This window comes from Ammospiza nelsoni, chromosome 6 (assembly GCF_027579445.1).
Source record: "Ammospiza nelsoni isolate bAmmNel1 chromosome 6, bAmmNel1.pri, whole genome shotgun sequence".
Classification (NCBI taxonomy): Eukaryota; Metazoa; Chordata; class Aves; order Passeriformes; family Passerellidae; genus Ammospiza; species Ammospiza nelsoni.
In genome coordinates, this window is record NC_080638.1 from 27162319 (window position 1) to 27174261 (window position 11943).

Consider the following 11943-nt stretch of genomic DNA (forward strand, 5'->3'; position numbering starts at 1 on the left):
ACCATCATTTGGAAAAGAGATTATGTGCAACAACTTGCATGTTTCAGTGGCTAATGTAATAATGTGGCAATTACAGCCCTCTTTTGGGTCTGGTCCAGCTGTTTGTCCAAGAGGTCTCTAGGTGCAGCTATTCTCACCACTAGACCCAGATCCTTTTGGTTACTGTTGAAATTGTGCCATAAACATGCTGATGGATTTTGTTTTTCTTCCTTGAAAGCACCTGCTTGAGATGCATGGCCAGTTTTGTTATTAGATAGTCAGAAAAGGCAAAAGTTGAATCCTGCTTTCAGGCATTTAACAGAGTAAGGTGAGCTCTCATTTTGGAAGGGATTGTACCTCTCTTGCAAGCTCTACTAATAAATTCAACTGTGTCTGCTCCCCAGACTTCCCCTCCACTTACAGGACAATTGAAATGGTCAGTAAGAATTAGCCTGCCTCTTGCATGTAGGCTGGCTTAAAAAATGCAGATTACTGCAGAAGTGAGGATAATGCAAATACCTATTGCAGCTTTAGCAAATAATTAATATAAACTAGAGAGGGAGAGGATGTCCACTTCAGAAAATGAAAGTTTCTCAATTTCTCTGTGATTTAAATCCATAGTATGAGTTTAAGATAATATTTGCACCGGTAGTTGAAAATGTGTGAAGCAGTTAAAACTCAGTGACACCTACAGGGACAGGACCAGGGCAGTTTGGGGAGGATGATGCTGTTATTCAGCTGAAAAAGACCCACATGATCCCAATGCCATCACTGGCATGCAGGGGCAGCAGGACCTCCCCTTTGGAGCAGGAGGAAACGATTTGCAGTCCCTGGAGGAGGCAGCTCGCTGCGGTCAGGCAGCATGTGCAGGCCTGCAATGCTGGAGGTCCCTGTGCCAAGAAAAATATCTTGGCCACACTTCCTCCCAGCCTTTGGTGGGCAGGACAGCCCCAGCGGTTTCCTCAGACCGGTGAGCAAGGGGACAAGCAGGGACGTGTGCTGTGCTTGGGAACGCTGCCTGCCCAGCACACCCACCTGCTGCTCCAGGGGCCTGTGTCCCTTTGCCGAACAGTGGCCATCACACTTCAGCTTCCCTGGGGCTGCCAGACCCCCACAAGTCCCTCTGCCCACAGCCCTTGCAGCCAGCCTGGCAGGAGCCTGGGGAGGTTGTGGATTTGTGCCTGGGAAGGACATCCTTTGGGGCTCCTCTGGCATCTGCTCACCAGTGGTGCACACAACTATGCACATAACACAGATCTGGGGGTTTTACCCACAGTATACAGCCAAGATTTTTTTCATCCTTTCCTATCCCCTTCTTAGTTTTGGCCTTTCTCCTTTAAAGCTTAACAGCCTGATTTCTTCTTGCCTGGCTTACATCTGCATTGATGCAGAATAGACCACCAGCCTGAAAGCTCTGAAATGTTGTTGTTTTTGCAAAGCACAGAATAGGAACCTAAGGCACAAAGGAGAAGGGGTTAAGGTACCTGGTGTCCTCATTCCCAAAAATGAGCTTGGTTGGCTTTACCTCGTCTGCCCTTTTGGAGACCTGCACCTCATTCTCAAATCATTTCCTTTATTCTCTTGAAAAAGGACCTGAGATCACATCAAACAATCCCCCGATATTGGGGCTGGCTGGGCCGACCTTCTTAAAACTAATACATTTATAATAAGATTCAAAACAATCAAATAAAGTCAGCCCTTCTCGCAAACGTGGTTGTCATTGTTGGCGGCCATCAATGTGCTGTGAAGAAAACTCTGTCACGTGCCTTGACTTCAGAAAAGCATGAGAAAACACTTGCAGCCTTCCCTGAGATAAGAAGCCACAAACAAATCAGAAACAACAAGCGAAAACTCAATTCAAGGTTTACTCCAGGATGGACGTCTTGCTACGATAAATTAAGGTGTTTTTCATTATTAAAAATAAACAAAGCAATGAAAGTGAACCATGTCACCATTCATATGCTTTAAAAACATCTTTAATCTGCTTGGGAAAATCTTTTTTTCCCCCTAACAGGAAAAAATATTAGTTGTCCAGATAACAAACAAAACAAAATCAACCAAAGGGCATCAAGAGACTTCCTGAAATTGAAAAAACAATGTTTTGTGTAACAAGTTAAAAAAAAAGCAAAACAAAACAAAAACAAAATAACCACATGGAGCAAGCAGAATGATTCCTCCAGCTTCTTCAGGTCGTCTGTGGTTTCAGGAACATGAGGAAGAGCTACACAAGCAGTCAAAAGTTTTATTTAACCTTGCAGCATTTTACAGCTGTCCTAGGCCTCTTCCCTTCTCCCCTTCCCCTCCCCACCCCCCCGGAAACCATTTGTCTTTCTAGTGCCTTATTTTTAACAGCTCAGCTCGGCCCCAAAGGGACATGTGTAAAAACAACGAAAGAACTTAATCCGGCAGCTTTGGGGTTCCCAGGACTGAAATAGCAAGCCTGATGCAAATCAGGATGGAAGCTGCTTTGGAAGAGGGAGCAATACCTCCTTCTCCAGAGGGAGAGAGGGATGGAGGGAGGCAGAGCCACGATGATGGGCAGCCCAGACACTCATCCACCATGAGACTGGGAGATGTGGGCAGTGCTGGGCTGGGCTGGCAGGGATGCTCAGGGACCCCATTCATCCTGCAGTAAATCAGCCCCTGGAGATGCTCGGGGAAGTTTGCACAATGTCTGCCCAAACTCTGCCTGGATCCCTGCCAGGGCTGGGAAACTTTCATTCTCATGAGTTCACAAATTTTGCCTGATTTAAACAATACAGGAGACAGTGTGCCATTCCTTCCCACATCCCTCTCGGCCACTGCACTGTGAAACCCCAGGAAATCATTAGCTGTGCCTGCTAAGAACTTCTGGATTTAACAAATTATTCACATTTGATGTATCAGAGATTTTTTTTGCTTTGTTTAAAGATATTTATGATTTTCACAGGTTTGTTTGTGATGCTTGTCAATGCAGTTTCTAATGTTTGGCTGTGTATTTTAGGTGTAGCAATCAGTAAAGGCCTCCCATATTGCAGTTACCATGGTTTTAAGTAGCAACGTTGCTTTGCAATCAGGTAATTAAGCCATGAATGTATATCTGCTCCCTAATAAATACAGAGAGCAGCAGGTCTAGCCCTCACACATTTATGAGCTGCTTTCAAATGTGGCCTCTGAAATGCTGAAAGACTTTTCCTGTGAATCTTTACAGCAGAAGTCAGTCCATCAAATGTTTGCAAAGAGTAATCCCTAGACAGGTGTAGCAGTAGCCAAAGCAAATTGGTTTAGAAATGTCAACATACATTCATGGATTATTTGCCCAGCTTAAGCATTTATAGTAAATGTCAATAGATCTGGCAATAAGGTTCATCTTGCCTTAGCCTTGCAGCAAACACATGTACCACAACAGGAAAGCAACACAAGCCTGCTGGCAGAGGGAAACCCACTGAGGTGGGTGATGGGAGGGAAAAGCTCCATCAAATCTGTGTCCACATTTTCTGGGGCTATTCCACCAAGGCAAAGTTAGCAATCTGTGGTGCTTTCAGCATATCTGATCTTCCTTGCCAGCACAAAGTCCCTTTGTTCAGCACAGTGTTTTCCAGCAGCTCCTAGCTGTCCTCCAAGACAGCCACCAGCCACAGGGTGAAAGGGACACACTTCCATAGGGGTGTGCAGCCTGTAAGCGTCTGGGAATGCTCCTAATGCTCACCTGCACCCTTTGGCAAGGTGACACTCCTACACCTCTCCTCCTCCACCAGACATAGCACTTGCCAGTGTCCCACCAAGGAACTGATTCATCACATGAGTCTGCTGGCCAGGAGGAAGGAACCCTTTAATGGATAAATCAAGATACAGCAGGTTTCTGCTGCATACAGTGCTTCCACTCATGCAAAGAGGAGAAGGCATCCTCACCACCTTTTACAAGAAAACTGTCTTAAGTACAGAAAAGCATCCTGGGTTTCAATTTCAAGAGCTGTTTGGCACAAAGCTCCCTCCCAAGGCAGAGCACAGGCAGCAATGTGCAGCTGAGGGCAGCTCTGGGCTGGCTGTGCACCACTGCATCCCTTGCTGACCCTATGCAGCCTGTCCAGGGCAGGCAGCAGCCCGAAAGAGAGAGCTCATGTGTGAAAAAGGTCCCCATGCTCACTGCTGACAGCAGAGCAGCAAGCTGCAGGGAGCTCCTTTCATTATTGCAGAGGTTCAGCCATGTCTGCTCCGAGCTGCTAGAAGCCTTTCCATGAAGAAATAAGTGATTTAAGGAAACAATAGAGCTTCTTTCTTTTTTCTTTTTCTTTTTTTTTTTTTTTTTATTTCATGGGTTTTTTAGACCTGTGACCTGTCCTGCCCTTGAGCACTGCTCCAGAAGCACAAAGCTGCCCTGCTCCCACTGTCCCTGTGGGCAGTGGGCTGGAGGCTGCTCCTAAGTAAACTTGAACACCCAGCAGACACTTCCCTCCTTGTCCATCTCAGTTTTGTCACAGGAGAAAAAATATGCCAGAGATCACAAACCTCTGCAGCAGTCACAGTCCCTCCTACAGTACCAGTCTTGGCACCAGCCCGGTGCCAATCATGGCTCTTCCCTGGCTCTGTGGCTCAGCTCAGCCACAGGAAGGCTGATTTTTAATCTTGCTAACACCCTATTTACACCAGAGAATCTGCTTTGATTGCAGCTGGCTTTCAGCTTCCCTTTGCCAGACTTGCCTCACACCATGCCTGACACTTGCAGACACTGTGGGAAGCATTACCCTCTCCAGAAGCCACAGCCTCTGGCTGCCCAAAGGGACAGGCCAGCACAGAGCCATGAAACACCCACCCGGCAAGGGGATAAGCTGCACTGCTCTGCTGCCTCCATTTGCTCAGCATTCCTGATCAAGGGCTTCTTCCTGCAAAGTCACCAGGCCCATCTTGAGCCAAAGAGCACTCACTCAGCTGCACCATATCCTGACAGGATGTCAGCAGTAAACAGTAGGTAAATACTCATGCTTTATCATTGGTTAGTATTTGTTGTTTTTAGAGAACTGGACTAAAATTCCCACTGAAAAAAAATGTGTACGACAAAAGTAGCTTCTATTTTCTGCCCACAGAAGAACCATGTGAAGAGAGCCATTTCCATCATCATTATTCCCCACACAAAAAAGTTTGATAATGCTTGTGTTGCATTTTTAGATCTTTTGCATCTATCTACTTAATTGCTGGGAAATTATTTGATTTATTAACAAACGTATATTATGGATCAATAAAGAGCTACCCAGTCCCCACAATTGTTTGCCCTTTGCAATGCGGACCTTCTTGGATCAGTGAATGCCCTGCAACCATCCCTGAGGTACAGAGCAGGCACTCCCCAAGCATGACTATTCTCACACCACTCAAAATTGGTTTTGGCAAATAATTGTGGGTGGAAGTGAGCTCTCTGCAATAAGCACACTCCTTCAAAAGTGAAGGAGTAAGTGAGTACAGCAAGCAAAGCCTTATTCTGGCATGACTAAAACATAAACAGCTATTTGCTGGAAATCATTGGCAGCATTTTCTCAGCAAAGGTTATTGTGAGAAGATATAATTGATATTAATGTCTAGGGTTATCTCATCTGATTGTATCAGCAAAATATGGGGTCACTTGGTAATTACTTTTAACATGATTTTCGCAGGAGAGCAGTCGACGCTGGAGAACAGAGTTGTCTTTTTAAATGCAGCAAAATACTGCCTAATTATGAATTAAACCCCAGGCTGAGCCAAGTTAGCAGCCTCTGGATTGACTCTGAGCGAACAGCACTTTTCCATTAAACTTTGGATGATTCTCATAGTCATTTTTTCATGGAAGTAACACTTTTCTGAAAAAAAAATAATGTTGTTAGCCTGCAAAACATTGAAATGATACAATAGTTGCTTGCTTGGAGCTCACTCGCCACCTGCTTTTCCTTGTTTTGTTTTCTAGCCTCTAATTACTGAGCAGAGTCAATTCCTAATGAGGCAGTTTGATTTCCTGTTTTTCATACTTCTTGAGCTGCTTAAAGAGCCTGTCCAACATAAAAGGACCCCTTTTCTAAACAGATTTTAAATTAATTATAATAACCTTGGTGGTGGTTGTTCTTGTTGTTGTTGCTCTGCATGTGTGCATGCGTGTGTGTGTGAGTGAGTGCATCTGAGTTTTCCATGGCTGTGTTTCTCATTTAATATTTCCACACGAAACAACCTTTTTTTCCCCCTCCTGTTCCCCCCCCCACCCCCCCAACAATGCGAACTGGAAACTCTTGTCCAGGAAATTGTAGCCACAGAAACACTGTGTCTGGGGCTGAGGAGGAAAAGGTGGTGATGTCATGAATAATTGGGCTGTGAGAAAAAACGGAGCATGAATAAGGAGGGAAATATTCTGACGTCCGTCTTTAAAGCTGGAAGATAAACACTTGTTGTGAATGGTACACGCTGCCTTCCAAACGGGCTGGTAGGAAGAACAGCAGTGCTAAATGACTGCTCAGAAACATATGAATGATGCTAATGAGGTCTCTCAGCCCTCTCCTAGCCCTACCAAACACGTGTGACGCCTCTCAGTTTGTGTCTCAGGGCTTCCCCTGTGGATAGCAGTGGCACTGGAGCGATGCCGCATTCCTGGAATTTACAGCAGTCCTAGTCCTCCTCCTGCCTCTGCTCCCTGCTCACTCTGTCCCTGCCTGCTCCCTGGGACCCTGTGAGAGGCTGATGCAGGCTGGGGCTGCACAGGCCGAGGGTGTGGGGCAGCCATGAGCTCTGATCTTGCCCAAGATGTTCTACTGGACCCCACTCCCTTCTGGCTGGCCACACAAATCCTGCGGCTGTCTTGGTGCATGGATGGTACAAAACACTGCCAGGCAGAGCCTCCTGGCACAGAAGAAACCCCTGTCATCATCCACCTGCATCTTCCCAGCACTTCAACACCCCTTGTCCCAGTCCAGGGTGGTGTTTGTGAGGCCACACACAAAAGGAACCTAAGGACTTTGCTATGGTGCCAGTTTCCCCATCACCTTGCTCCTTCCGTTCTCTGTCCAAGAGTCTTCCCGAGAAATTCCCCATGGGAAGCTTTATCTGGAGCAGAGCCTGCCACCATGCCTTGGTAGCAGGCCACAGGCTCTGAAGCGTTGAGAAGGTGGCTGAGGATTGTTGTGTGTTTGAACAACAGCCACAACCAGTCCAGCCCAAGAGTGTTGTGCTGGGCCTCTTGACAAGTGCACAGGAGAAAGGCACTCCCTGTCCCAGAAGAAAGCAACGAATTTGCACCAGTCAGCCCCTGGACCTACTACGTTTGTGAGTTAATGAAGCCTCTCTGTGAAAACTGCATATGAAGCTCATTGAAAAATAACAACCTGCTGCTAGAAATGTAATGAAAGGCAATCCATGCTACAACTCTAAAAATTCGAGGGAGCCTTGGCTGGGGAGGGCTGCATTCCAGCCCCACCCAAATCATAAAGCTGAGAAAACTTCAATGGGCTCTAGCTTCTGGATTATTATTATTATTATTATGACAGGGTTTTCCTCTCAGGATTCAGACTCTCTGTAAATGGTGGGAAAAATGGTTTTATACAACCTCCAGTCTCCACATGACAAAGTGGCTGCCTATTCCTACAGTCATCTGAACAGAATAGACGGAATAAGCTATTGTCTGTGCTCAGAAGTCAGCGACTGCACCGGCTCTTGATTGGTCCAGGATGTAGAGGAACAAAAAGGTCATTGAATAAAAGAAGAACAATACTTTTCATGAAACAAATGAGCTTTTGCTAATTTATAACATGTTTGGATTGGGTATAATATACATCAAAATGATGTAATTAGTAAATGTCATTTTCTGGAGAGAGAGAGTTCAGCAAACCCTTAATGATGGGAATTTCCTGCCCTGGACTGGAGTCTCTGGACTACCGGGGCATCATAAAGATGCTGTATTTCACTAATAATTAGAATGGGCACAAAGTGGGACCTAGATGCATGACAAGGGGAAAAAGGAAAACGTCCACCTACTGTGAAGGTTAGTTGCACTGAAGGATTAATGATAGAAATACAATGGGCTGAAGTGTGATCAAAAACTGTCTTTCACATTTCACAGTCAGAGTTTGAAACCTGGAATCTGAATTGTTCCTACCTCCAAATGCCCACATCCCTCAAACCTGTCGCTGCTCAGCTGATGGTGTTTCTGCAGCGAGCACATCCGTGGGCTCAGCTCCCAAAGTATCTCAGTCAGAGCAGGGCAGAAGCTCTGCAGTTTGCACAACACTCTGCTGAACACATTAAATTGCAAGGGTGATTTTCAATGGGACCTCCATATGTTCAACACCAGCTTCAGAAGTTTGGAGTGTGTTGCTCCCCTGCATACTCACATACACATTCACAGTGCAAGGCAGGATCGCACCTGGGGTTACACTTCCCAGCTCTGACCGAAAAACTGCTCTCTAGACGCTCTTCACTCAGAAGGGAGTCAAGAGTACTGGAGACCTTGTGTAGGAAGCATTTCTCAAGCAGTGTCATTCCAGGTTGCTCTAGGCAAAAACTCATTACATCAACAAAGCCAGACCCACTGCAAGACATGAGGAACATGCAGAACCTACTTGTCAAGGAAAAAAAGTAAGTATTTTACCCTTTTTTTGCAAGTCAGGCTTGGCACTAAGCTGAGGGTAGACTTGCCCAAGCCCATCTGAAAGAGCAGCTAGCTGCAGCAGTGAAAGCCAAAATGTCTAAACTCACTCTTTAGAGAGGTGTGCCATCTTCAAATAAGCATATCAGCTACATCAGAACTGCCTTGCAACTTTTCCTCCAGATCCTGAAGCCAATCCGAAGCTGAATGTTGATATAAAGACAGAATACACTGTTTCCTGCCTGCAATATAAAATCATGGGATAGTTTTAGTTGCAAGGGACCTTTAAAGTTCATGTAATCCAACGCCCCTGCAATGAGCAAGGACATCCTCAGATCAGGTTAAAGAGACAGAAAATAGTGAGGGTCTACCAGACTCAAAGAGTCTATCAAAAAGGTTATGCCCTGACCTAGTTGCTTAGATCTGGGAGATGACAGAAATCCACTGATTGATTTTCATTTCACATGTTGCTGGCTCTTTGCCTCCAGAAGTTTTTGGACCCAAAACTCCTGCTGTAGCATGAAAATCCCCAGGTTGTTTCAAGAACAGTGTGGCACTATCTGATCTTCAGGGTTCACAGAAGCTCAGCTGCTCTCAAAAAGACACCAAAAAAGGCACTGAATTGACTTACCACCTTGAAATTTTTTTCTCTCTGGTGGAAAAACCCAATGGGCAGGTTTATGAACAGAAATCTCCTCTGGCAATGGCCTCCGCCTTCTCTGAGATATGAGATAAATATGTTATATTAGTCCATGTTTCCTTCTTTGCAGGAATTGCTCAGGCACAAATGAAACAATAACATGATTTGGAAAAACTTCCTTAATCATTTGTACTGCAACTTTGTTCTTCACAGCAAATTAAATGTATGTGGGAACTAAACCAATGACCCAAAGGTCCAGTAAACACTAATCACAGAACCTCTTCTGCCTGTAATGGGCATGTTTGAGCAGGAAATATTTAACTGTGAAGGGATTTTTGCCTTTCTATTAGCAAAGGAAGGACACCTCTAAATGTGACATTCTTGTCCCCAGGAAATACCCTTACATTCTCTGCAAGTTCAGAAAGGAAAACACTCCATGGCAAATAATTTACTTCACACCCGCTTCTTTCCTTTATTTTAATTTGGTTTTTCAAAAATTCCTTCTGCTGCCAATTTTTCTTTTATGAAGATTAACCCAGCAAGTCCCACGCTTGTGAGCATCTCCAATGGAAATCTGCTAAATTAATAATCTTGAGTCAACAAAACCATGTTCTAAAGGGCTCTGGTTGTGCCAGCTGCAATTCTGTGACTTTAGTGGGGGGGAAGGAAAAAAAAGGGGAGGGGAAAAAAAGCAAAGTGTGAATTTTGTCCTTGGAGGGAGAGCTAAAAAGCAAAAAAGGTTACCACACATCCACTGATCCACTGCACAGAGTCACCATTTCTGTGCTCCCAGCAAAACAACATCAGCACAACTCTCTGTTCAGCTGAGACAGGTACCTGCTGGCAGGTGGGGTAGCACTTCATCATAACAGGAACAAGTACGCAGCCCTTCCTGCACAGTCCAGCAAACACTAGGGTATGACACACCACAAAAGCAGGTACAGGTGTTGGCTCACAGACAGTCCACCTTTTTTCAGCAAACTTCTTATTTACCATAAACGAGCACACACGAGCCCACTTTCGGTTTCTCTAAGTTGCACTGCAGTTAAACTCTGCTTTGTGTTCACCAGAGTGTAACATCAGGACCATAACCTCAAGGTGATACCAGCTCTCTACAGCTTCAGCTATTACTAAAATAGCTGTATCAAGACAAAACCAAGATTCAAAGAAACTACTCTAATGGGCTGAGTGACAGGGCTTGTAGTTGAAAGCTAATTTGCTGTAAACATTAATAGCCCATGACTGTGTGTGGGTGGCAAAGAAATGTACTAAAGAAATGGGCAGCTCTTGCTTATTCTAGTGGTTTCCTATAGTTTTGATTTCTGGATGGACAGAAGCAATAAAGATATAATTTCTGTTAAGCAGTCATTTGCTTTCTATGTGGAAAATACACCACTGAGCTAACCAGTCTCTTCTCATTGTATCAGTCCAAGGTCACATATATTGCCAGTGACTGCATTGCTCAAGCTTTGTCTTCAGATTTCACAGATCTGAAGACAAATTCAGATTTCATAGATCCCTCCACTGCTGGCAGATGTAGATGGAGCCGCCACCCCATCTCCTCAAATAGCCCTTTCCTGTCCTTTTTCTGTGGATGGAAAGACCAGAGCCCTGTGCAGAGCTCCAAAGATGACAACATTACACATCTGAAGTACAGGCAGTTGAGTTTTATCCCCAAATCCTGTCCTAAAATCTTCTTCCTAAATCTGTGTGTTCCCAAAGGAAGGTGTGAAAATAACAGCAAGCATGAGACAATTAGGTCTATTGAGAGCTTTACAGATTCAGTGGGCAGGAGTGATCAGCTGCCACATAGCATGGGGCCATCAAATGTCACCTGGGTCTCAGGCCCTGCCTGTGCACAGAGCAAGGGAAGGACTTTTATTACCATGCAGTGTCCAGTAATGGCCTGGAAAAGCAGTGAGTTTTCAGCCTGGATATTAGTGGTGGGGTTCTCTGATCCTTTTGGAATGAGAGTCCATCAAAACAGAGAGCTACCCAGGGTTAGGTGTTACCAGCAAGCTCACTACCAAACCCCACAGAAATCCTCACACATCTACAAACCTCTGGCAATTTATTTAAGTAAGTCCCTGGTTTGGGGAGAGAGAATACATATGCTAACAATAGGTCTAATAAGAAATCTCACTTGAACACTAGCATGCATACTCCCACAAGTCCATGTACTCAATTTCCAGGGAAATGGCCAGGGCAAAACAGTCATTGCTCCCAGAGTTTCCATACTTTGGTTTACTCTGATTTGTGAGCTGCTTTACTGATAAAGAGCTGGCACAAATTATCAGCTGTTATCTCCACAGAAATATCTTCCTTTGCTAGACTAGCTTTCAACACTTACTCATAGCCACTGGAGACCTGGGGCTCTCAAAAAAAACCCTCTCTTATCAATGCAAAACGTTGATCCTGATTTGCATCTTTGATTTAGGCTTAAAGCCTGCTTGGTGCCGCTCTGTTTCTCATTGCCCAAATGCTCTCCTTCTGCAGATATCCCAGCAGGCAATGGCAGTCCAACACCCCAAACTTTCACCTAGAGAGATTTCACCTAGAGAGAGGAGAGGAAAGTAATAGTATCTAAATCCTGATGGACAACATGCCCTGAGCCCAGCTAAGGGGAGTCTTCCCATTCCTGTGGCACTGTATTAGGACAGGATAGAGACAGCTCTGGAGAGTCAGGTACTTTTGGAGCACCCCTATACAACTCACCAAGTATAGCCACAAACTTTGCACTCCACATTTCAAG